The sequence below is a fragment of the Ciconia boyciana genome, chromosome 14 (genome assembly GCF_034638445.1).
Source record: "Ciconia boyciana chromosome 14, ASM3463844v1, whole genome shotgun sequence".
NCBI classification, from domain to species: Eukaryota; Metazoa; Chordata; class Aves; order Ciconiiformes; family Ciconiidae; genus Ciconia; species Ciconia boyciana.
In genome coordinates this window covers 17,504,536-17,532,141 of record NC_132947.1, presented here as the reverse complement: position 1 = coordinate 17,532,141, position 27,606 = coordinate 17,504,536, and the positions used below count along the sequence as shown (strand labels likewise).

General features: G+C 43.3%; 1 protein-coding gene across 3 annotated transcripts in view; it reads right to left on the bottom strand.

The window, feature by feature from the left end:
- The window catches only part of NDRG3 (NDRG family member 3), a 67,011-nt gene extending 40,072 nt beyond the window's left edge, over positions 1-26,939 (bottom strand). For all 3 annotated transcript variants that reach the window (XM_072879153.1, XM_072879155.1, XM_072879154.1), the window contains exon 1: positions 26,799-26,939. The gene's annotated coding sequence lies outside the window, so the exon portion shown is untranslated. The remainder of the gene's footprint in view (positions 1-26,798) is intronic.
- Between the last annotated feature and the right edge of the window lie 667 nt (positions 26,940-27,606).

Genomic DNA, 27,606 nt, shown 5'->3' with positions numbered 1-27,606 from the left:
GAGAAATTACGTTCTGCTTAACCAGCACAGTGCCAGCTACTGCACACGAGTGACAGCAGCTTCATAACACAGCATGCTTTTACCTCCTTTAAATCTGGGCCTCACCCAGGACAGAAATGCCAGTTGCTAAGTATACTTTCTAAGGAGTTTAAATGAGACCTACATTTAACAATGTAAGGTAAATGTCCGTGCCTAGCTTTCCATTAATTTTGGAGAAAGAATCCAATTCTAATTACAAGAAGCATCATGCTGCCATGTGCGTAACTGAGCTCAGCTAGCAGGACGTCATCCTTAGTCACCATTTGAATTAACAGGCATCAACTATAGAGCTGATGAAGCCAGTATCCAAGAAAAATGTAAAAGTCTTCAAATTGTGTTGGGTTACTTGGACCACTGCCCATGAAAACACTGAACCACGCTGAGCTCCCCTGTACAGTATAGTCCAAGAATTTTTAGAGTGGTGATATCCAGGATATAAACTGGAATGAGAAATTTCTCCTATGAAAATGATGCAAATTATTGTCTCCCAAAGAGCCTTTTCTGGTCATGGTATCTCTTTCAAATAGCTTTGCAGCACTTCCCTTGTAAGCTGTTCTCCCCACTGCAAATGAAATAAGCAGTGGCTATTATTATCAATGTATAATCATGTTATTCACATGATTTTTCCACGACCCTTTCCTGCCCAGTGGCACCACTCTAAAGCAATACCTGCATTATGCAGTGTCAGCAGCTCACACAGCTCAAACTAAACCACAGAGCTGTTTTTATCAGTTTTATGGTGAAGGACATGCTCAAATGGTTCTGTTCAAAGATGCTTTCTCCTCTATTGAGCCACCTGCTTCTGCAACCCCCGTAGTTCAGGAGGTCCCACCCAGGTATGGGTGAGGGCTCTAGAAGGCTCCAGTTGGACGTTTGCCCCAACCGAAACATTCATAGCTTCTTCATCAGCACTGTCTACCATCACTGCATTCACCGCAACTTCTCCCCACGCCATCTCCTCTATCTGTCCTGCGACAACACCTTCAAGCTCTCACCCACATAGAGGCAGTATGGGTAGCTGAACTCAATTGCTCTGCGTGCACACAGGCTCTGATCTGACACAAGGCAAGTGGGGAAATCGGTCTCTTTGGCAGCACCTTACTCTTAAGCAGCTTATGATTAAATCTGGCTGCTTTCCACCAGATCCTTCAGGTCCCTTTGCAGTTTTATTTTCAAGCTTGTTTCTGCTTTGTTTCAACTATTCTTCCTACTAATTGACTGTGCATTTTTACATTTTAAGTGAAAAAATTAATCAAATGTGACCATGTATCCCATTGAGCAAAATAAAGCATTCCAGAGCAAGATGGATTGGAAACCTGTTTAAATGAGATTTTAACAATGATTTTTATCATCAAGCAGCACATTTCAATTTACTGAAATTTAACGCTGATTTTGCATTTTATTTATCTTATTGAAAAATTTGCATTTTCACTGGCTACTGAACATTAAATTGCATTGATAAATATAGCCTTTACACCCAACTGAGCCTTCTTGCTGTGTGGGAGGAACCACCACTTAAGTTATGGTATAGCTAAACAAACATTTAGTCAGACCTCAGTTTTCATATTTTGTAATGCAATTGTGATTGATCTTTTTTAACTCATTTGTGTGAGGTGCTATCGGGATGGAAGAAAATATTCAGATCAAATGCATAAGAAAAGTTTGTAGAGTCACTTTCATTTTAAAAATAAAACTACCTTAAACTCTTTGTGTTCACTCATATATATAAATTGTACAACCTAAAACTGATGTCATAAGATATATTCAGCAGTGAAGGAATTGCACCAAGTAGTTTTGGGCACATCTCTTGGCATGTGCAGTGTAATATAGTGCAGCCTGGATAAACCTAGCTTAATGTGGGTACAGAAATCATCACAGACATGTGCAAAGCTCAGGAAGAATGAATATGTTCTCCTCCTCAGCAGCTAAGACAACACAACTGCTTCTGGTATCAGTTCATTCAGGTAACTAACACTTTTTCATTGTGCTGTATATGTATATACATCTAAATCCCTTCTCCTAAGGCCTTCACAGAGCATAACCAACCTTTTCTTCTTACTTCATTCAAACTTGAATAAATGGATTTTGGCCATCAGAGAATAGTATACTTGCAGTCAAAAGCTGATCAAACATTTCAACATCTCCAATTCCAAGTTATCCATGAGACATGGGAGAGACCTTTTAAGTTTTATCAGAGCAAATACATATTGTTTAGTATTAAATAATTATGTCTATTGAATATAAGAATACAGATGTACACAGAAGACAGATTTAACCCTCAGGATGCAGTTTCACTATTTTAATCTGCTCTAACTGCAGGCTGCTGGCAAAAGGGACATTCACAAGATTGACATAAATTTTAAGAACACATACATTGTATGAAAAACAAATTGCTAAAATTAGATTTTTATTATGTGCTTTTTCCCCTTCTTCCTCATTAATTAAATGCATCTTTCCCTTACCCATGTAGCACTGCTCCTTGGAGCTTCCCAGAACAAGCTCTTTCCGTTTGGCTTGTTGCCCATCCGGCATCATCTGAAGGACAATCTCTTCTCAAGTATCAGCACCATTACTTCAAAACCATCACAACTGCTGTACTGCTGTCACTTCCATCATTTCCAGTCTGTGAATTAACTTCCAAGCAGAAAACATCCTTGTGTGTGTCAGGCTGAATTTTATGCCCCTTCTCAGGCAGCTGGACAGCGCAGGAGAGGCAACTCAAATTAACATAGTTAAAGCCAGTAACGGATATAGGGCAACTCAGAATCAATTCAGGGTGTAATTTCATTATTCATTTAATATAATTGTGGGTTGTTGCCAAAAGGGATGCTCCTGCCCACCCTCCCTATGCCAGCCAGAAATTCCTTCCTCTCCTTCCCTTGTACCAGGCTGATGATTATGCAGTAACGTGGCAAGTCAAATCTGCTTACTGCCTCCTCAATTGTTTTTTCCAGGACTAGTTTTCACTTGGATCAGTGAACTGACTGAGGAAAAGGCTCCTTCAGCTCCTTGTGTACCACCTTTTTTCTAAATCTGTCAAGTATAAAGACCTTGCTTTGAGATTTGATTGTAAGAAAGCAGGTTTTTTGGCAGTGTTAGCTCTTCAGTTGAATCACAGAGTGGATAAAGTATGTGCTCACGACACTGCCAGATGATATGCAGGGGCCTGCACTTAGCTTCAAGAATTGCTAAATCTAATACATTTAGATAAAGCATATACAGAATATAAGACAGAACTCAGTTTGCTAATCTGAATTGCCTTGTTGTAGGGTATTATTTCAGGATACAAAGGAACTAAAGTTTTACCTCACAGTCTCTGAAAAGGAACATCAGATCCTCCAGCTCTCTTCTCTGCCCTGCTACTCCATCCCCTTGCACCTGTGACCCAAACCCTGCCTTAAGCAGTGTCTGGGATGCCTGACTGCAATGTGAGCAGATTTAATGCTGATTTTTGCCAGGCTAGCTTTCTGCTGTTTTAGTGAACTGAATGAGCCTATCAGACTATCACATGAGCATCAGGACCGGCTCACATAATGAAGACCAGACACATAATGAGCTCTGGAGTCAGCTCCAAATTCTGCAGTCTATGTTGAGGATCATGTACAACATACAGAGTAGGCAAATATACAAATAGCTAACTAACTACAGTCTTCATGGTGCTCCCTGGATACAAGTAACTAGGGCTATAAATTAACATCTAGTACGCAGCAGCATGGGCATTCATGTTGTAAGTTTCTGAAGTGGATAGAAGGCCTTTTATAATACAGGTAATAATGTCTTATTTCAGAGAAGGTGGAAACAGATATGGGATGCAGCAACTGACCACGTCTTTTTCCAGCCATTGTGAGCATCCTCCCTTATGAGTAAGGGGAGCAGTTTGTAAACACCTGCATGAATACAACAGAGACATAGGATGGAAAATGCCAACTGCCTCAGCCGTAAATTGAGTTTGCTCAGCGTGCCCGGGGCTACCAGCTCCCTGCAAGGTATATCTGCCCAGGTACTGAGACGTTAACTGCACAGAGGTCACCAGGATGTACTTGTGTCAGACCCTGGCCCTTCCCTCAAGTGAGAGTGGGCACACAAGGGCTCCAAGTGACCTGTTTCTCAGAAGCAAACTGAAGCAAGGCCTGTTACAGTTGCTCTTTTAGGAAACATTATCCTGTGGAATAGGTTACACTGGAATGATCCTTTGAAGGATACTAGTGGAAGATCTGCTTTTCAACAGGAAACAATACAATTAGGCTAAATGCTGTAGTGTGACAGAAAGTCAGCAAATCTGGCTCATAGACACTCAATTTCAAGAAAAGAAACTATATAAAAAATGAGGCAACTTGTCAAAACAAAATAAAAGAATAGAAAAAGCAACAAAAAGAAGGAATCCTACAAGGACCCTGGAGACTGTTAAAAGTGCTGTTATGGGAAGCTCGGGTAATCTGTGCGCCACTATGCAAGCACAAAGACAGAGACACCTTATATACAAACCCTGCATGACTCAATAGGAAGTTTAAGGAGGCTATCCTGGGAACGGCTGGAATTTAAAAGAAGTGAAAACTTTGTCCAGATGAGCAAAACAGGAAATCCCATAAAGCACAGCAAACCAAATCTAAATGGGAAGCTAAGAGGTCTAAAAGAAAGAATTTGAATGGTCCCTTGGCAAAGGATGTTCAAACCGATAGTCTGTGTTACTTGTTCACTTGCTGACTATGTTACTCAAACATGTCACAACCAGGAAGCCAGCTACAGAGCAGATGAGGTCACCCGACCACTGCGATGTACAAGGGGCACTGTGGAGTGGCAGAGCCATCGCAGTCACCCAGCGAATACCTGACATCAGCCATCACTTTCAAAGCCGCCAGGAAAATCCCACACCAGCATGTTTTGTGGTGCAGACAGAGCGCAGGAGTTAGAGCTATCCACAGATACATCAGGCAGTTCACTCCTTGTGAAAATGTTTGAAAGTTAAACTCATTGAAGAGTTTAATTTAAAACCACATTTTTATTTCTGCTGTATTTGTAAAACTTGGGGGTGGCGCATGTTTTTCCTAAGGCACAGGTTTGCTTTCTGCTGTTTTAGTGAGTTGAAGCAGCTCACTCTGTGATCACAGGAGCAATGGAGCCAGTGCGATGATGGGAGTGAGGAGAAAAGAAAGGGGGATACGACCCACCATCCAGGAGAACTATTAATAGAGCTCAAATATTCAAGGTTTTGGAGGTAAATAATTTCAGGAGATTAAAAAAAATTGTTTGATACATTCAGGAGAACAGGTTCATAAACAGACACTAGACAGGGAAAAAATAATAAAATGGATATATCCTCCAGTATCCATAGTCCAACCTTTGTGGATCCTGGGAGAGCAATGGGGAAAAGCAGCAGAAAGCTGCCCAGCTCACAGCCTCTCCCTAAATAGCTTCCCCCACTGCCACTGCTGGAGAACTGGATGACCAGATGCACTGCTGGGCAGGCCAAACAGCGTCCCTCTTATGCCTGTCTTTATCTAACACATTACGTGAAGCTCTTACCATGCATTTCTCTACAAGCTGAAACAAGAAAATAGCCGAGAAGCTCCTCGGCACAGCCTGGGGTGCTCAGCCTGCAAGGAAACTGCAGAATTACCTGCCCACCAGCACCAAATTGTTTTTGACTGGGCCTGGATTTGGCCAGTTACTCTTCAATTCTGAAACAGCATCACCTGAGCAGGGAGCCACCACCCTGTAACACCCCCAACCATATACAGTAAGATGGCAGTTTTTGGACAGCCAAGTCCCTCCCTATCACCAGATTAAGTCACCTCAGGGTGAAATGCAGAGGTGAGAGAGATAAACGGATGCCTGAATCTGGGTGGCAGCTGCCTAGAAATAATGCATTCATGTGGGTTTCCTCAGTGTTGGTCATTCTATCAGGCAACAAAGAACAAAGAAAGAAAAATTATTTTCCTGCAAAATGCATTAACTGCTTCAGGAATGACATCAGTTGCTCCTGAGGTTTCAGCAGCAGAATGGGCTCAGAGTCTGCCTCAGATGCCCCTGCTTGACGTGGCTGCACAGCTCTGAGCAGCCCAGGTCCCAGCTGAGCATAGAAGCAGGCACAGGGGAACCATCCGCTGCTGTTTCATAAACTCTTATGACCAAGTGGCATTTTACCCAAAATAAAAAAAGGAGTTCCTTCTGATGATGGGCCTGAGCTCTGTTGATCGTTGCCACTAGTGGCTGCTCGAGTAACTTGTCACCCTTGACAGGCCCAAGGAGCAGCGTTTAACAACCTCAGCACAGCCTCATGGAAGTCTCTAGGGTCTCATTCCTAGCCATCAGTAACTGATTTCAAATCACTATTCATAAGAATGACTTCTGTTTGAAGTCAATTATTAAACTACATATAAAATAGGTACCTAAAATATCTTTGGAAGGAAAGTGATGTTTTTCATCAAATTAGGAATTATTGGAATAGTTATAGGAATTAAATACTTTTAGCCTTTCTGAAAGTAGCTGGAGACTAAAGGAGGATGGCACTCTGTACCAAATATGCCTTCCCAAAGATAAGGCCTAAGGAGGAATCTCGGACCTAATTACCAGGTGCCATGTGCACCCAAACTCAGTTTGCTCTCCACAGATTCCAGTGGCTGTTCTTGGCTCTGGATGCTTGCAAGTTTAGATCTTCCTTCAAAAGCCCTGGCCATTAGTGCCTGAGATCTGCCAAAGTCTGACAGACACATCCTCTTGAAGGTGCTTCCTGCCCTGGTGAGATCTTGTCCCTCCACATCCAAGCCCCATTGGCATTTTAGGCAGGAAAGAACTTCTTCCCTTTTTCTCCATCCTTCTTCTCCTCCCTTTCCCCATTCATCCCCGCACTGATTCACATTAAAATCTGTGTGGTCAAAGTTAGAAGTCAAAGCTATCTAGTGAGTAAACTGGACTAGGTAAACAACTTCTACCAAGAAAAGAACAAAGGTAGGTTGAATCTCCATAATTTTTTCTACAATATCAGGTAAAAGTCATCTTTTCTTCTGTTCCTCACCCAAACTTCTCCAAACCAAAGTCCATGGTGTAGACCAACTCAGAGTTTAGTTTCCATTAAGAAACAATAGTGTAAGTTAAGGTGATTCCCATTAAGTGAAATTCCGTTTCATATACTTGGAATACAGCCAAAACATTCACAAGTTTAAGAGAGCTTCATAGTACGTATCTTAGAGTGGAAATCCATGATACTGATGACAAATGACCGAAGGAGGATTGAGAAAGAATGCAAGGAAATGATAGGGAGCGAGTAAAAGCTAATACAGCAACCCTGAAGAGTCAACATTGTAAATCTAAGATAAGGGAAGCATCTGCTAATCCACCAGTCGCTGAAGCAAACTACCCAAAAGTAACCTATCCTGATTTTAATACAATTATAATGTTAAAATACACACCCCTAAGGAAAAGAAACCTACGTTTGGCTGCCCCCCCAAGTTAGTGAGCACGTGTAGTTGAATAAAAAGGTAACACAACTTTAAGAGAAGTATGTAGCAAAATGTATAACATTTCCTTGTTTTGTAAAAGTATATAAACATTGTAACTTCACAAGGAGGGTGTGCTAGATTTGTGGAGTTACCACCTAGCACCCATCTCTGCGCAGACATGAAATAAACAAATATCTCAACTCTGTGTGTTTTTCTGCTTCTTGCACACTGGGTAAAGAACCCAGATTTGGGACAACAATACCATGGACACTCCAGCTAGGACATGCAGTTATTGTAAACAAAGCCCTGAAAATGTTAAAACACAAAGATTTTACTTCTTTCAAAAGTAGCTGTAGATCTCAATACAAGTGATTTAGTTTCAATACTCTAGTTCCGAATGAAGCTGAATCATGACACAGGTTTCACGTTTAACCCCCCCACATTTAGGAAGACTGCGTTACAACAGAGTAATTCCTGATTTCATTCCCTAGAAACCCGCATGAGACAAGGAGGACATACCACACCAAGGCAACAGCGAAGGATAAAGCTGACTACACCAAAGTCTAAAACTAATTCCTCAAGTAAGAACTACTAAGAGGAAGTTTCTCAGAACTCTGTCCACAGCCTCTTCTGCAGGTGAAGATGGCATGACAGAGGCATTGCAAGGTTTCCATTTACGGGATCTGAATGCAATCGCAGAACAACGTAGGCTGGAAGGGATCTCTGGAGGTCATCTAGCACAACCTCCTACTCCAAGCAGGAGTACTCCAAGCTGGATCCAGGTGCTCAGAGCCTTACAGATTTGAAAATCTCTAAGGATGTAGACTCCAGCATTACACACCACTCTCACTGCAAAAATTGTTTCCTTTTATCCAATGGGAATTTCCCTTGCTGCAAGTGGAAGGTAGATGTATAAACAATGAGATTTTTAACCTGAAAATATCACAGACCAGCATAAAAAGAAAAATGAAAATCCAAAAGTAGAGACTGTTACAGCCACACATCAACACTATTTAAAAATTCCCTTTCTAAAACTGTTTAATAATAAATAGGGAATCAAGTCAGATACTTCACATTAAAGGCGTAGATGGAGCAGAAATTCATCTCCTGGTAGAGTTTTCAGGGCAGATGTAAATATGTCAAAATAACAGGTTTAATATTAAATTGATCCCTGCCTCTGAAAAATATTCAATACTTTCCATAGTAAGAACACATGAAGAACTGCACAGGACCTGTGTAGTGCAACGTCTGGTCTGATACAGTTCAAGAGCAAATGCCTAGGAAACAGCAAAAGGATAGCACCTAGTGAGACTTCCTCTTTGCTCGTACATCCACATCCATACTTCAGACGAGCATCAGTCTGTTTCAGGTCCTGTAGAAGCTTCTTCCCCAGTGCACTGAAATGCTGCTGTTCTTTCTAAACACAGAGGTTATTTATTCTCAGGCTTTGTGCTGCAGAAAAACTGGTAAGGCAGGCTTACCCATGAAATCTAGTTTGATGCCTCTCTCTCTCCCTGATAGTAAAAAAAATTATGAACATCTTTACCTATTATACACAGAATACTCTTTCATCCCAACATGACAAAACCAAAAAATAGTATCAAGTAACACACTCTGGAGGCTAAATCAAAGACTAACTCTTTCCGAGAGCCCATTTCAACAGCTCTGAGCAGCCACAAACTTTCCAGAAGTCAGTGTGTGTGGTCCAGAGAAGGACCTTCCCAATGCAAGGCCCTTAGGCAAACAGCAAGTGTTAAAACACTAGCCCTAACCCTAAAAAAGCCTGTTGATAATACCTTCTCTAAAGACAGGCTAGCTTGCCAACACTCACCTGAAGAGAAATTATCAAATATTTTCACCTGGTTTTAGTATTTCCTTCCTGTTTACATACATACACATTTCTCCCATACTAACTTTTAAGCAGAATTTAGTTTAAAGACACTGCTGATACAGTCATCTCAGAAATAAAATAAGACACCTAGTTAGTTCTGGATTGATTTTATTCACGCCAATATTACTTTTTTCCCCTCCCTCTCCAAGATTCATTGCCTTACCCTTTTGGAAAATGGCAGATATATTTACCTACCCCATGTCCAGTATTGCAATGCTACAGCCATGAATTCTAAAAAAACCCTCAAATGAGATTTAAAGTGTTCTGAAGAAGGGTAGTCATACCGCAAGATGTAATTAAGTCAGGTGAATTGTGGCACTAACAGTTGCCAAACCCAATTGTAAAGAATATCATATTAGTTTAAGCCACCATCATGGAACCAAAGTATAGATTCTCTTTTGAGCCTCCTCCACAGCAATTTAAGCTAATCAGTTTTAGCTGAATGGTGGAGAGGTCTAAGAGCACCTACAGAGCATAAGTTATCAGTTAAGCCCCAGTAATCCAATTACTCTGGATCATATGTAACAGTTTAAAAGTAAAATGATAATAACCCACCTTACCACAGAATATTCCCTCACCATCTCAAGAGCCTGATTCAGTCTCGGGCACAGCTGTACCCTGCTCAGAAGCGAGGTGTCCCCAGGCAGACATCAGCGAGGTCCCGGAGGCCACATGCTCACACTGCAGCCCAGCACATGTTACAGCGGTTACAGTGGAGGGGTTATCTAGACAACACCAACAGACCCCATCACTCCTCTCCCTACTCTTTCAACCTCCGAATAGCTCAAAGATTTGCAGATTGAGGCAATATATTTTACTTAACTAGCTGGAAATAAGCTTTTGTGACCAGAAGCCCTTCTCTAGGTCAGGAGCAGACAAACTGAAATACAACTCAAAGCACAATTCACCTGAGCAGTGTATGAGTTTAGGTAAGTGATATCTCTCTTTACAATTAAGTAAAGAAATGTTTAGCAAGGTGATCTGAATCAGCCTAGAATGGCAAGAAATTAATTTTGTCAGTGAATATGTGAGCACAACAAACCACAGGTAATAAACCACAAACAAATAGCACGTGTACATTGGAACCATGTCCAGTTTCCATGAATCCAAAACCTTCTCCTTCAGTCTGTCCTTTTCTAAATCCTGGGAAGCAATCCTAAACTAACACTACTGCCACTGGTTGGTATTTTATTGTTGTATTATTTCTGTAGTAGGTGAAGCTGAAACTACCTACCACAACTGTAAGAATATGCCACCATCCCAACTCACTGTCAGACCAAGAGGATACATTAGCTCTTGCTGTCTCAGAAGTTTTAATACTCCAATAACAACTCCAAAATACCAGACACAAAGCTAGGCTGTATGTTATGATCTGTACATACAGTATTTGACTTTATTGGGTATTTCCACCAAAATACTTTGTTGAGAAGTTACACTGATTTTGCCCAATGAAAAATTATCAGAGGGGCTGTTTCAGCCTGCCAGGCGTCATATCTTTACTCCAACATTCGAAAGGATTTCTCTTACAAACCGAGCTCTAGAGCTAAGCTTTCAAAGCCCTGTGAACAGCGTTCTGATGAAGTGTTAACTGCAGAATAAAGCAGCCTAAATCCAGGGATTTGTTCCAACAGATTAAAACCTCAACGCCAAAGAGAAAGGAGGATGTCCTGCTCCCACTTTATAAATATCTCACTTTGTTTTGAGCCTGCCACCCGCTACTTTCATTTGTTGGTCTTAGTCTTTTTATCGGAAGAGACAGTGAATAATGGGGTCATATATGCTTCCATTATATCCTCTTCAAAGATAGCTTTTTGAGCCTGAAGAGTTTTGATCTAGTTATCATTCTTTACAAGGAACTAATTTCACACCTTTGATCATTCTTGTCAACCTTTTCAGGATCTCTCCCAGTTTCACTGGGTCTTTACGAGCAATGAGACCAGTACTCACGCACCATCCACAACACAGGTGCACTATGGGTTTACACAGCAGTATGTTTCCTAGTGTGATCACTATTATTTTTCCACAAGCATCTAACCTTCAATTTCCTTTTCCAAACACTGAGATAATATTTTGATAGAACTGCCTATTATAACCCCCAAGTTTCATCTATGACTGGAAAACCAATTCAGAGCTCATCACTGTATACATACAGTGGGGGCTGTTCTCCAGGTGAGTTACTTCACTACACTGAATTTAAAATGTTATTTTATGACTCAGTGCCATAGGATTTTTCCACATTTCCTCAAAGTTAACTCTTCTATTGACTGTCATAAATAATGTATTTTTTATAAAACAAACATACGTTGTCACCTCCCTTCCATTTATTTTTCTAACTTAGACTTCTGTGTGCTTTTGGCCTCAGCATGATTTGCTGGCAACAGCTAACATTGTGAAAACACTGTATAAAATAAATCTTCCTTTTGTCTGATTTACAGGTAAATTTTTACTGGATGTCCCAACAGCCCTCACTCTCAGAAATGCCGGTTATTCTTTACTCATCTTCTGTGCCAGTCACGCTTTCATAAAGCTTTATTACTTTCTTTTGTCCTCCAAGTGGCTCCTTTCCAAGGTGCAAAGTCCTAAACTGTTTAATGTCTTCTCCTCTTTCTTCTCATTCCACGCCTTTGCTCGCTCTTGTCACCTTTCTCTCTTTTTTTTTTAGTTCTCTTATACTCGAAGAATTTGCCAGAATAATTATGCTGATAATGAGCTCCAGTGTAGATTATGTCTAAGATTTTACTGCTCTACAGGACCATTTTTCATGCTTCCTCAGGGAGATATATCAGAATTCCTCTTTAGAAACGTGCCTTAATACTGCCATGTACCTTCATAAACGTGCAGGCAACCTTCTACATAATGCCCTGCTTCCCCCACCACTCCCAGAATCGGGAATTTTGTTAAAAATAATTTTTTATTACATAATTTTAAATCTCAGCTGCTCATATTCTTCCCTCTTGACCTCAAGTTGACCTCAATTTTTAATTTTTTTTTAATTAGTCCTTTTATGTACATTTTCTGCATTTGTGTATGAACTACACTAGGCTAGGGCCCGGTAGCTGCAAACAAAGAGAAAAGTATCCATTCACTACAGCAGTGGAGAAGTCCTTTACTCCTCTACTTGTTCAAGAGCTTCAGTCAAAAGAAGGATGCAGTGGGAATTATTACAGGCTCAGGCATTCGTTTCTTTTCAAAACAACGTGTTGATCTGATTTAGTTTCAGTAGTTCATCCTAATCTATTTTCAGGCTATACTCTTGGTTTTCTTGGACCCTTCAGGTAATGCTTCTTATGCCAATATTATTCAACACAGCAAAGTCAGAAGAGATCAGTTTCATTCATCTGTCTGACCCTCCTGCCTAGCATAGGATAATGGATTTCTCTGTATAATTCCTTTACCAAGCCACGCATGCTGGGATTGAGCAGTGCCGTTTCTCTTGGGATCTTTTGAGTCAGCACTGAATAATTTTCCATTTAATGAATGGACCAACACTTTCCATTGCATCCCAATACACTGGCACCTGATACTCCTCCTGTTAAATATTCACCTCAGGTAGAGTTTAAATGTTTTGGTTTTCCTTCAAATGAAGCTGTAATCAGGGAAGAAACAGAGAAAGAAGTAAGAGCTCCAAGGCCACCTCCCCTGCAATGACTCTGCAGACAGATTGAAAGCTGTTTTCTGCCTTTTATTACCCAATCACCAGTAATAAAACTCGTTGCTCTTCATCTAGCCGCTGCACGAGAGAGAAAGACTGCACAGCATTGCTCAACCCATCACAGAATCACAGAATCGTATAGGTTGGAAAAGTCCTTTAAGATCATCGAGTCCAACCATAAACCTAACACTACCAAGTCCACCACTAAGCCATGTCCCTAAGCACCTCATCCAAACGTCTTTTAAATACCTCCAGGGATGGGGACTCAACCACTTCCCTGGGCAGCCTGTTCCAATGCTTGATAACCCCCTCAGTGAAGTAAAATGTCCTAATACTCAGTCTAAACCTCCCCTGGCACAACTTGAGGCCATTTCCTCTCACTTGTTACCTGGGAGAAGAGACCGACCCCCACCTTTCTACAACCTCCTTTCAGGGAGCTGTAGAGAGTGAGAAGGTCTCCTCTCAGCCTCCTTTTCTCCAGGCTAAACAACCCCAGTTCCCTCAGCCGCTCCTCATCAGCCTTGTGCTCCAGACCCTTCACCAGCTTCGTTGCACTTCTCTGGACACGCTCCAGCCCCTCAAGGTCTCTCTTGGAGTGAGAGGCCCAACACTGAACACAGTATTCGAGGTGCGGCCTCACCAGTGCCGAGTACAGGGGCATGATCACTGCCCTACTCCTGCTGGCCACACTGTTCCTGATACAAGCCAGGATGCCATTGGCTTTCTTGGCCACCTGGGCACACTGCTGGCTCATATTCAGGTGGCTGTCAACCAACACCCCCAGGTCCTTCTCTGCCAGGCAGCTTTCCAGCCACTCTTCCCCAAGCCTGTAGCGTTGCATGGGGTTGCTGTGGCCCAAGTGCAGGACCTTGCACTGAGCCTTGTTGGACCTCATGCAATTGGCCCCGGCCCATCGATCCAGCCTGTCCAGGTCCCTCTGCAGAGCCTTCCTCCCCTCCAGCAGATCAACACTCCCGCATAACTTGGTGTCATCTGCAAACTGACTGAGGGTGCACTCGACCCCTTCGTCCAGATCATTGATAAAGATTAAACAGGACTGGCCCCAGCACAGAGCCCTGGGGGACACCCCTTGTGACCGGCCACCAACTGGACTAAACTCCATTCACCACCACTCTTTGGGCCCGGCCATCCAGCCAGTTCTTTACCCAGCCAAGAGTACACCTGTCCAAGCCATGAGCAGCCACTTTCTCCAGGAGAACGCTGTGGCAAACAGTGTCAAAGGCTTTACTGAAGTCAAGATAGAAAACATCCACAGCCTTCCCCTCATCCATTAGGCGGGTCACCTTGTCATAGAAGGAGATCAGGTTGGTCAAGCAGGACCTGCCTTTCCTAAACCCATGCTGGCTGGGCTTGATCCCTTGGCTTATCCTCTACATGCCGTGTGATGGCACTCAAGATCATCTGCTCCATCAGCTTCCCCAGTACGGAGGTCAGGCTGACAGGCCTGTAGTTCCCCAGGGTCCTCCTTCCAGCCCTTCTTGTAGAAGAGTGTCACATTTGCTAATCTCCAGTCAACTGGGACCTCCCCAGTTAGCCAGGACTGCTAGTAAATGATGGAAAGGGGCTTGGTGAACACATCTGCCAGTTCCTTCAGTACTCTCGGGTGGATCTCATCAGGCCCCATAGACTTGTGAGTGTCTAAGTGGTTTAGCAGGTCACTAACCATTTCCCCCTGGATTATGGGGGCTCCATTCTGGTCCCCATTCCTATCTTCTGACTCGGGGGGCTGGGTACCCAGAGAACAACTGGCCCTACTATTAAAGACTGAGGCAAAGAAGGCATTAAGTACCTCAGCCTTTTCGTCAACCTTTGTCACTGTGTTGCCTCCCCTGTCTACTAGAGGCTAGAGATTCTCCTTAGCTCTCCTTTTGCTGCTAATGTATTTGAGGAAGTATTTTCTGTTGTCTTTAACAGCAGCAGCCAGATTGAGCTCTAGCTCGGCTTTGGCCCTTCTAATTTTCTGCCTGCACAATCTCACTACACCTTTGTAGTCCTCTTGACTTGCCTGCCCCTTCTTCCAGAGGTTGTAGACTCTCCTCTTCTTCCTAAATTCTAGCCAAAGCTCTCTATTCAGCCAGGCCAGTCTTCTTCCCTGCCAGCTCATGTTTTGTCACCTGGGGACAGCCTGCTCTTGTGCCTTTAGGACTTCCTCCTTAAAGAACATCCAGCCTTCCTGGACTCCTTTGCCCTTTAGGGCAGCCTCCCAGGGGACTCTGTCGACCAGTCTCCTAAATAGGCCAAAGTCTGCCCTCCGGAAGTCTAAGGTGGCAGTTCTGCTGACCTCCGCTCGTCACTTCTCCAAGAATCAAAAACTCCATAATTTCATGATAACTCTGACCAAGACGGCCTCCAACCATCACATCACTCACAAGTCCTTCTCTGTTTGTGAACAAGAGGTCCAGCAGGGCACCTTCCCTAGCTGGCTCACTCACCAGCTGTGTCAGGAAGTTATCTGCCTCGAGGATACTCGAGGAACCTCCTAGACTGTTTCCTCTCTGCTGTATTGTATTTCCAGCAGACATCCGGCAGGTTGAAGTCCCCCACAAGAACAAGGGCTAGCGATCGTGAGGCTTCTCCCAGCTGCTTATAGAACCAAGCTCCTTAATAGGCCAGTGGTGATGGTGATCACTCAGTTGTGTTAATGCAGGTGCTCAGAGGAAGAGGCAGCAGCTGTCATTTATGAGATGTAACTGCTCATCCCTTAAAAATGATGAGTATACAGGTATGCCAGTAAAAAAAAGGATGGAACTTTCTAATAGCCGCACAGAAATCACTGCGGTCCTTGTCTGTTTGGCCAGATAAGAGAAAGAGATCCCCCTCCTGCTGCAACTACACTCAGGAACTCGGAGGCACCAGAGCTCCCGACCAGCCACTGGGAGCACAGCACCTCCACTCCCCACACCCTGGCTTTCCCCATACCTTTTACTCACATGGATGCTTGAACCATGCTGCAGGGATGTAGAGGCCAAGAGTGCGGAACAAGTCCCTTGATTTACAGAAAAGTGAGTGCCAGTCTTGAAAGCTAAGGCCCCAGACTACAAAAAGCAATTCGGAGTCACTACTGCTGGGAAGACCTGGGGTGCTCTTAAAAATGCAAAAGAAAATTTGAGCCTACTGATTTATGATAGGATAAAAATACTTCAAACTTCACTAAAGGAAATGTTCCAAGATCAGGATTTAAACTCTGTGAGCCTTTCCTTATTGAAAGCTTTGACCATACTAAGACTGTATTCACTTAAATAATTTTTAGGCCAACAAGGTGACTGATGATGGCTTCTACATAAGCAGTTCATTTTAATGTGGAGACATGATAAAAATAGCAGCATAAGTGCCATGTTTACAATCAGTCCACAGCCCAGAATGACGTTTGAAGGCTAGAGATCTGAGAAATATTAATATATCACATCAAAGAAATCAAACTACAGAAAAGCAAGATACCTGCATTACAACACTTCTCAGTTCAGGCAATTAATGCTTAGGTCACGAATTAAGCTTTCTGGTGCATATATTTCAAGCCATTTCATTCTTTTTCCCCAACAACTACTACCTACCAATCAGACAAAGTGCAGAGATTTATATTCTGGAGACCTCCATAAAAAGCTGAATAATATTTCTGCCTAAACAGTTCTTATTTTATGAAAATGAAGTACTGACAGTATTTCTCCTGCCTTTACGTAAATTCTTATTCCTATTCTACTATGAATTTCTTCAAAGGTTACTATAAAACACAATGAACTATATTCTATTTCTTAATTTTTCTTTTTTTTTTTTTTAAAGAGAGTACAAGGTTCTCTGTCTGTTTTATTGCTTTCACTGTTAAGAAACTGCTGTTTTTATTATAGAAGAATGAAGCAATTAAAGTCAAGGGAGGGTAAAAAGCAGTTATATTGTGAAAGGCCAAAGGAGAAACCTCCACTATACTTCTACTACTGACCAAAAAAAAAAAAAAAAAAAAATCGAATGCTCAGTGAATGCCTCCTTCATCTGCCTGAGAAATCCTGCACAACACAATTTTAAAAGCTGACGTTTGAAGGCTGTCTTGTGCTTGTTTTGCAACCTCATAAAACATTTTTTAAACGAGAAAAAAAAAGATTAAGGTTTTTTTTCCAGACCAAAAGAGCTTCTTAGGATAGATGAGAAGAGCAGCTCTGCCTCTCTGCTGCAGCACCACTGCGCACACCGTTTCTGCTGGAAGCGGAGCTGAGGATGCTGTTTGCAGCTCGGCCACAAGCAACGCGAGCGCACAGCTCACGGTCCCTTCCACAAGCATCTTCTGCTCCGCCTCAAAGTGTTACAGATAAACCTGGATAGTGAAGAACAGATGGGTAAGTGTCCTCCAGGAATTCTGCTCCCTTTGGGATATCATGGTTAATGAAAAAAAGCAGGATAACAGACTTCTTAGAAGTCTTTAGGGGTCGCTGCACTGCCAAATCAGTGAGGAACTATCATTTTCTAACACCTAAAAACACCGCCAAAAATGGAATGCATTCATGTGGAACAGGCACAGGACCCCCTTCCTGAGTAACCAACTGGTGAGCTCTGCAAATTGTTTTAAAGACATTTTTATACTGGTGAGAGTGGCAGCATACATATAATTATAGTGGCCTAGGAAACACTTGGAAACACTTCATTTAGGCAATTACTACCAAGCATAACAATAAAAGCCATTTCTCACAGCATAAGCTGAATCACTATCAGAAGGGCTTGATGGTCTCATTATGCTAGTGAAGCTCCTGTAGTACACACATGACCAGACAGCTCTGCCACTGAAGCTGTTGCTTCCCAGATTTCAAAGGATTGCTGAAATACACGCACACAGGATCTATTACGTAGTTAATAATCCTCCACAACAGCAACTGTCAGGCTATCCAAAATTTGGGAATCACTGCCAACATTTGTATGCATTTGCAAAGAATTCATGAAGACAACATGGGAGTACACATCACACAAAATGCATCCATTCATATTCAACATGCATGAACAGGAAACAAAACCAAAATAGCAAAAAACATTTGGTAAGAAGGGTGCAAGAAGCCTCCATCACTGCCTTGGTATGACTGTCTTAGGCCAGAGAGGGGCCAGAAAGGCTGCGTGCATCCACACCCAGCCAGGTAATCTTTATTTAAAAAACAATAATAAAATAAAATAAAATAAAAAATCAAAAAATCTTCCATTCACCACCCAAAGTGTAGTTATTTCAGAAAGGAAGAATATTTTTTTTGGGGGGTGGGGGAGGGGGGGTGGGGAGGAATGGTGTTTCTTATTCCCACACTTCCACCACCTATGCTTTCCAGCATGCCACCACAGAAGTTCAGAACCATCAGGATCCTATCCAAGGAAATAATGTCAGCAAAGGTCTCTGACTTCCTTGCAGGTTTAGGGTGGAAACCCGGAACACAGACTGGCTGAGTGACAGGGAGTGCTGCAGTAAAGTCAATCACTCTTAAGGCAAGTAACACCTCTGAGCAAGAATCCACATCTGAGATGGCTCCCTCAGTTTGAGCACATCCACAGAAAAATTAGTCAGCAATTACTCGCACAAAGCAGTCTGGACACATACCCTCTTACCACGTGCAATACATCCAGGCAAGCGTATATTCAAATACAATGGATAACCTGAGCTAAAGGACAACAAAATCAACCTGGCTTTAAGCCCCAGTAGTTCCTTTTTTAAGGAGCATTCTCCAACTGCAAGCATCACTGTCAGCAATTGCACATAAATAACCCTTTTGGGTGTAGAAACCAGGAGAAATGCTGATGGTTTACATTTTCTAAGATTTGGAACACTGCTGAAGACATCAGAGAGACAGCTTTTGCGGGCAAGAGAGATCACACAAGCACTGGGTGTTTCCTGAAGCTTGACCAGCAGCAGGACTTCAGACTGCATGTTGTTTGTGGCATTTTAGTAGAAGTTGAGAAGAACTTTGTGATCCCCTGGAATCACCGTCAACTTGCATCAGCTCCTGCTTCACGTGGTCAGGCCCATGACCAAGTCCAGGAGCAGAACAGCCATGAGCTCCAGGACCATTTAAAAACAGTTACAAATGCAGAAATTAAGTCTCCAAAAGGTAACGAACATGTGGGTACCACCCAGCTGGCGCAGTGGTTCTGCTCAGGGTGGTCAAAATAATTTTTTAAACCTTCACTCTCTTATGGCAAGACCCCACGTACTGCAGAGTTCCCAGGCTGGGGTACAACTGAGTCGCTACAGCACACAGACCGTATGTTCACTCCTCCCTGGGGATGGAGGCCTCACTTTCTTTTTTTTAATATGCCACAAAAAAAAAAAAAAAAAAAACAAAACGACACTTAGCTCTCCAAAAACCCAAATTGCTTTAACTTTTTCTTGGAGGCAGGGACAATCTGAACTTCTTCATTAACTCTTTCGTACAGACAAACCTACAAACCTCTCTTACTGTGCTTTTATATTCACTCTGCTGGAAAATTCCAGCCATTTTTGCAATTTAGACATTTGGGTTGAAATCTTCATGATGATGGGTCAGTAACTGCAAAATTGCAGTTGACAGTCCTAGATTATTCTATGCTGACTCCTCAGTCATAATCATTCAATTATATGACACAGCAGTATGAATGAGTGTGGTACCAAACACTACAAAGTGACAAATGCAGCAGTTGTAGCCAGGGAGACGATGTTACAACCCGGCATTAGCAGACTGACACAGGCGAGCGCAAGGTCTCACCAAGGAGACATCTTGACAGGCAATCTTCTAAACAACCCCTCCTTCCTTTTGTTTCTTCCAACACCATAAAGCAGCTATAGCATTTGCTTTATATAGGTATTATGCTGTGTAAAATGCTGAAGGATAATTTGCTGTCTTTTAAAGCAATGTCCTTGCTGCAAACCAGAAGACAGCAGACCTAGTGGTCCCACAGTTCAGCTCCCAACTCCAAGGTATTCCCAGAGTCCCCACGCACCAAGATCTCACAGCAGCAGCAGGACCACACTCACCTTTGTGGGGACAGAACTGAGAGGCCATTCACTGCCAGGTGATATGGCAAATGATTTGATTCATTAGCTGAACACGAATTGGATTGAATACTTGCTGGGCGTTCCATCCATTTACTGCTAGAAGTAACTAAAACCATTTAGGGCATATGAGCTCTCTTACTGACTTATTTTTTAAAATAATGAATGTTTCCAATTAACTATTTATCTTAAAAATGTCAGGAAAGTATAATTTTGTTCTGTGGCTGAGCTAATCCATGTGCAGGTTTTCACCAAGCCCTGTGCCTTTCTCTCTGTCAGCCCATGGATAAAGCTCAATTGCACTGTAAAATGAGAAAAAAAATTTTTCCTGGCTTTCCTGAGGACCATAAGAATTGTATTTGGTAACCTTTTCATCCAAACTGAAGGAAAAAAGAAGTCGAATTTGTAACAAGGACCATTTATTTGATGAAAACCATGTCAGAATGAACTACATGAGCAAAGTAGCAAAGGTAGAGTACTACACAAGGTTTAAAAACACCTCTATAAACTGATGAATGTGTGCTTGCTCAACACTCCCAACACTGTTGTATTAATTCTCCAGCCATGGCAGAGACAAACCATGCAGAACCTGAACTGGCAGCACAGAAAAGCAGACTTAAACCACTCCCCAAGCCCCTGTCTTCTACCATCTGGAAAATAAAGCACAAAACCACATACAAGCCCTCCTTTTCTGGAAGGAAACACACCGATCCAAGTCATATAACCATATATTTACACAAATCAAGTTTTTCTTTTTGCCTATGCAAAGGTAGAAGCACCTACAAAACCTGAAAAAAACAGACCTTATTGGCTAAGCAAGCAATACATTTCAAATCTACGACAGCCAAAATAAACTGTTAAAAACAGAAGCATCTAACTTCAGTTCTCCACATGAAGACAACCCAAAAACCCCCTCAGCAGAAAACTGTTATTATGTACAACAACAGAACTGGTGAATCTGGATATAAATTTTCAAGAACACACCTGAAAAGCCTGTTTAGTGAACAAAAATGTCATTAAAGACCTGTAGCATTTGTATTTAGGCAACTTAAATGTACACAAATCCCAAATAATTCTAGCATTTACAAAATAACACAAGGGCATCAGTAGCAAAATTTGTGAATTTCCAGTTACATGTTTTTGAAATATTTATGATGCAATTGTTCCTAATAAATTAGAATAAAGCCCATATATAGGATAAAAAGTAATACTAGATCCCTATTAATTCACAGAAATGCACTAAAAATCCATCCTTGTTCACTGTCTTTGTTTAAGAAATTCTAAGTATCAACCCATGGTCAGATTGTTTTTCTGCCTCAGCATAATGAAAATGTCCAAGAAGCAGTCACAAAATCAATTGAATTAGTACCTAGGTGCGATTCATACACAAGTCATACTAATCTAACTACAGCATCAAATTCATGTCAATTTGAAATAAAAAGCGCAAGTCTGTGCACAGACACACTGCCTTGAGTCTAGACTACAGTTGAGCCTGTAAGGTCACAATTTCAATCATCATCAGCAAGCACAGAAATATGCACTTATCCAACTGAATTGATTCTAATTAAATCCACACATTTGTATACTATCAGTACAGCAACACTAAATCAGCATTAATTTATAATTTGTTGGGTTAATTTCCAGCCAGATCTGTTTCCAGACTGGATTCCCTGCACGGCAGCAAGACTGCTGGAGAGGAACATCAGACAGGGCTGCGAGGACAGGCAGAACCTCTTGGTTAGCAGGGGCATCCACGGCGTGCGTTTATAGCAGTGATGAAACTGCAACACAAGATACATTCAGATAGCTACTGAGCTTCAGCAGCTCTGCAGCTAAAGGGTAAATGGGAAAGCCCTCGCCTGGACTAACTGAAAACAGATGACAGAGGGCAGGCTTGAATGGTCAGTTTTCACAGGGAGGGAGACTGCCAGGAGCCTTTTGCAGTGGTCTGCTATACACTGTATTCATAAACAATCTGGAAAAGGGGCCAAGGAGTGGAGTGAAAGTCTCCTGAGGATACAAGCTATTCTGACAGTAAAGAGAAGGGCTGACTGAAGACCTGCAGAAAAAACATATGAGACTGAATAGTCGGGAAATAAAATGACAGATAAAATTCAGCACAAATAAAGTAGCAGTCCAAAGAAAAATGATCCTAATTTCACATATAGAGTGATGTGCTCCAAACTGATCATTAACATTCAGAAAGTCTTGCTGGAGTCATGACAGACTGATAAAAGCATCAGCTCACAACCATTCGACATATAAAAAAAATAAACCTAACATTAGGAAATGATTAGTAATTAAACCACCACATAAAGCTATAGAACGTTTGCAGCTTAAATCCTGGATGCAGCGCCTGTGCCTTCATTTTAAGAGGACATAATGGAAGGGGAAAATATTTTTAAAAAGGAAACAAGATTTGAAAAGATGAATAATGAGGAATAATTAATTAGGCTAGGGTTATTCTGCCTAGAAACAGACATTACTGCAGTGACATACGACAGAAGCCTATAAAATCATCAGTTGCATGGAGAAGGTAAACAGAGATCAGTTGTTCACTGTTTCCAAACAATACAAAAGCTACGAGATATGAAATGAAGCTAGCAGCTGACAAGTTCAAAAGAAAACAAGCAGAGGTAGTTAGCACCTACAACATTATTTTGTGCTTTGGAAGGTCTCCCCTGGGATGCGTCAGTGCTATACATTTGAATAGACTGGAGACATGGGCAAGTTCACACAAGAAAAATACATTAACCGTTAACAAAATAAATGCAAACAACACATCTACCTCTTGACATCCTACAGCTGACGAGAAACAAGAGGGCTATCAGACAAAGGTTTACATAATTTATCCTCACCTTATGCTCCTCTCTTTTTGGTCACTGTCAGGAAAGACCAGCAGACCAGATGGTTCCACATGATTCTATGGCTGTTCTTACACTGCAAAAATCAATTACATCTCTGGTACTCCTCAGCCCTTCTTTGAACTCATTCAACTTGCTTACCTGGCAAAAGTTGATCTTCTGGGGAGATGGGGACACAGAGGGACTGGATCTGTGCTCTGCTTATTTAGCAAAGTGAACTGGTTCAGGAAAACATCCAGTAAATGCTGGAGGTGGTACAAGACAGGGCAAGAATAGGATCAGCCCTTTTGCATGCCAACCGGTCATTAGATCAGTTTAAGATATAAGACGCAGCTTCACCACCAAAATACAGATGAAAAGGAAGCAGCAGATTGCCTATATCCTCTGTTCAAACACCCAGAGAAAAGCCACAATTCCAGGGCTTGTGGGGAAAAACAAAACAAAAAAAGGACTAGTTGCACATTTTTAATCCATCTGGTAATTACGAAGAGAGTCTGGTTTATACACGACTGAATAGTAAAGGTTACTTTAAAATTAAACATCACATTTATAACCTCTACTGTATTTATACTATGTAAAGTAAGGAACACCCCTTTGGCGAACTAAAACCTGTTGTAAATACAGAAATGCATCCAAGTGTGGTAAGGACGACAGCCAAATGAAAGCAAAGCTATTCCTTCCCATGCTTCCCACAGCATCAGTTGGATTACTACATTAAATGGTGCTACATCAGTCACAGAAGCCAAGGGAATATGACTAGGTAGAAAAAGGTGAATGATCAATAAGAATATATTATTAAAAATCCAGCAAGTCTCATTTACAATTCAGAATTTACGAGAACAGAACTGAAGACCAAGTGAGATTATTAAAATCTCTCATCAACTCCGATTTGCACAGTAGAGGGCACAGTCACCCTGTCATTCCCATGTCAGGACCAAATCACAACTGCTTTGCTTAATAACTGACCTGATCTGGCCAGAATACTGAGAATTCCCAGGGAAAAGCAATACAGAATTTTATTATTCCTCCCAAACCACATTCATACAAAAATGAGACCACTGAGATGCATCAAGACACATATCAGGAACATCTTCTTCAACGTTACACAGAGAAACAGTAGCAAAACACTCCTCTGTTCTCCTTTAACTATCACGGATTAAACCAGGCTGTAATAATTACAGACACAAATAGTCTTAAGCAGTACTGCACAACTGTCCAACACGAGGCTTAAGAGTTGTAAGAAGCAGAGGCATATTTACTTACATTCAAAACAGAGCTGACAGATGATGAGCACGAGATAAACCCTGATAATGGAGGGTCATGGTGTCAGCACTGCCTACAGAAATAGAACTCATTGAGTGTTTGGCTTTACCTTTTTCCAGGAAGCAACAGTGGTGGCAATCCAGCTGAGTTATTGTTTGTGAGAATGACAATTAAATAATTAAAAATTAAAATCCCTATTCTGTTACACATGAAAACTGAACCCCCCCCCCCCAAATTTTAAAGCTGATTCACTGTCTCCTATTCATTTTTTTAAATTTTTATGCTTAGACTATATTATGATCATAATTTTTTGAGCTTCTTACTGAAAAATACCATACCTATACTTTATTACTTTGCTATAATGTTTACCTTGAGCATGCAACAGAGGAACGTTTAAGAAAACTGTCCTAGAAGCATCTTTAAGAAAATTTCCTAGTGTATCGTTAAGGGACCAAAATACATGTTGTATGTAATAAAGTCTCTGAAATCTAAATGTACCACTACACTTATGCTTTCCAATGAAAAACATTAAAGATCCTGTCATGTATGACCAATGTAAAATATGAGCTGCAAACAAAAGCACTGGAGGATTTCTGAAGGTGATCTGAGATTAGGAAAATGCAAATTTAACAGGTTTGTTCTTTTCAATTAGTTTTTAACCTTAGATACAAAATGAGTAGCTTGGAATATAATTACAGCCTCCAATAAAGCTGCTTCCAGCAGTTGTTTAATTTTCATTTTATAACATTTCCAGCTTCTACACTTGTAAACATCTCAATACATGCCAAGTATAGCCCACACTAAGTTTCTGCCCTCAAGACAGACAGTTTCAGTGCCTCCTCTGCCACACACAAGCTAAGTTTCAAAATCCCAAACAAATAAATGAAATTGGAACAGTCATTGCAAATCCTGAGTCCTCTCTACAATCCCAGTCCAATGGCCAATAATCCAAATGAATTGTAGTGATTGTCTTGCTTCTTCAGGAGTCTACCCCCAACTCAGTAAGAGACACACATTTGGTAAGCTCTGCTCCCCTAGTCCAAGTAAATTATTGTGACAGAGAGCTCCAAGCTGATTTTAAACACAGCTCTTCAACTTAACATTACCTTTTGAGTTTTCACCATAGACCAATACACTAGGGCTAAACATGGTTTGACAGGCTCCAGGATTTGGAAGACTGTTGTCCTCTCGTTTCTATAGAAAAGGGAAGGCCGAAGCTAAAGTAATGAGCCCCCAAGTCCTCCTATCTGAACACGGGAGACTCGCAAGCGTGCCTGACACAGGAAGCAAAAGTAGATTCTTCTCCGCTTGTAACCCTCATCTTCTCATCACCTCAGTGTTCAAGCACAAAAACTCTTCTGGGCTTCCCAGACGCAACCCCCTGACACTTACCAGACCTTTCCTGTTCTACGGAGCAAAGATGCGTGTGACCGAGTCGCCCCAGTTCTGCTACAAACTTTGACCGTGATTCACGTGCTGTGACCGCACTGTATCACAACTATCATGCACCAGTTCCAGACTCCTCAGACTTGAGGGGAATCAAAAAAATGTATCAGACGCCAGGCTCTCAATCAGCAATGCAACACCCCAAGGCACTGCCACTGAGCCAGCTGACGGCACTCCCAACACCTCCCCGGAAGCCAGTGACAGTGCTACACAGCATCATTTGTTTTGTAACAGCACATTTTCTGCACTGGACTTTATAATGATGATTTTTTAAGATAGTAGAAACGTCTGACTTTGCTACAATGCTTTGAATTACTCCCCATGACTTACATTAAATATAAAAAAAGAAACAGCCATTGACCTAAAGCGATGATGCAAGTCAACAAAAAAATTTTTACAAGCTAGTCCTTTCCTATTCACATACTGACAAGACTGTACTGAACTAAAGAAAAACACCCTCTTTTCACTGTCCAAAGTAAATACAGCTGAGAATTTTGAGATCTGAATACCAGAAAGAAAAGCTACAGATGAGAGCAAGCAGGAAACCCAGAGCATGCCAGTCCCTTATTTACATGAAAAAAAATAATCTCCGCGATAAAAACAGGGGCCGTTTCGAGGCGTTTCTCATTTTTCCCAACGAAGCTCGGTATGACGAGGGATTATTTCCTAAACCCAGCTCCGTGAGGGAGCGGTACTTTCCCCCGCCGTCTCACAACGGCAGAGGAGAGGAGCGGAGCGCAGTCCTCCCTCAGCGGCGGCCTCTCGGCGGGGGACGCCGGCGGCACCGACTGCCCGGGCCCCTGCGGGCTGCGGCCGCCTCACCGGGACCCGCCCGGGAACACCCCCCACCCCCGCTCAGGTAACCCTCGCGGCGTAACCATTCACCGGCGGCGCCCCGGGGTCAGGGAGCGGCAGCAGCGGCAGCAGCGGCCGCAGGGCTCGGCGGGACAGACGGCGCCCGCGGGTGCGGCCGCCGCAAGCCGCTGACCCCGGCCTGCCCGCCCGCCGCCGCCGCCGCCGCCGCACCGGCTCCCGCGGAGCCGCCGCGCGGCACCTGCTGCCGAGCGACAGCCAAGCGCCTCAGCGCCGCTGCGGCGGCACCCGGTAGCCGCGGAGGACGCGCGGGGCCGGCCCCAGGGGCGTACGGAGCCGCTGCCGGGCCGCGCCCGGGCCCGCGGGCGGCGGCGGGGCTCACCTGGACGGCAGGTACCTCAGCAGCTGCGGCCGCCGCGGCATGTGGGGCACTCTGCGCCTGCGCGCTGCGCCGCGGGGACCGCACATGCGCGGGAGCCGTTCGGGGGGTCGGTACTACAAACAAGATGGCGGCCGGGCGGCGAGCCGGGGTGAGCGCCATTCTGGGGGTAGTTCCTCTCGGGCCGCCTTCCGCCCGGAGGGCTGGGCTCCGCCCCGCCGGCCTGCAGCGGCCCGCCCGGGCGGGAGGTGGCGCCGCCGCTCCCCGCGGCCGCTCCCCCGTCACCTGGCGCGGCAGCGCCTCCTCAGCGGCGCCTTCCCCCCCCACACACCTCTGGGGCGCGACCCGCCCGGGCCCGGTTCTTCCCTGCGGCCTCCCCGCCTCGGCTCCCCTCGCTCTCACAGCAATCGCTTGAACGCTCGGAGCAGGAGAAGACTCCCCGGTCGGCTCGGCGCGCTGCCGGGCCACCGGAGCCCCGACCACACGCTTGCCCACGCGCCCCAGTCGTGAGCGAGGTCGGGGCAGCAGCCCGCCACAGGGAGCTGGGACCCGGGTTACCGGGGCCGGAGACAGGCGAATTGCAAACCAAGGGAGCGTGCCTGCAGCAATCCTTGGAGCCGCTCCAAAGCCCGAAACACCTCTTGCGTTGGTTTTGGTTTGTTTCGTGGTTTGTTTTTTTTTTTTTTCCCCTGCAGAGGTAAGGCTTAGTCTAAATTCTTGGTAGGCCAAACAAATTTGCTTGTTCCTTCCCGCACTGGAGGCTCTGGCAACGTGCAAGTGTGAATGTTGGGGGAGCGCTCCCCGAGGTCAC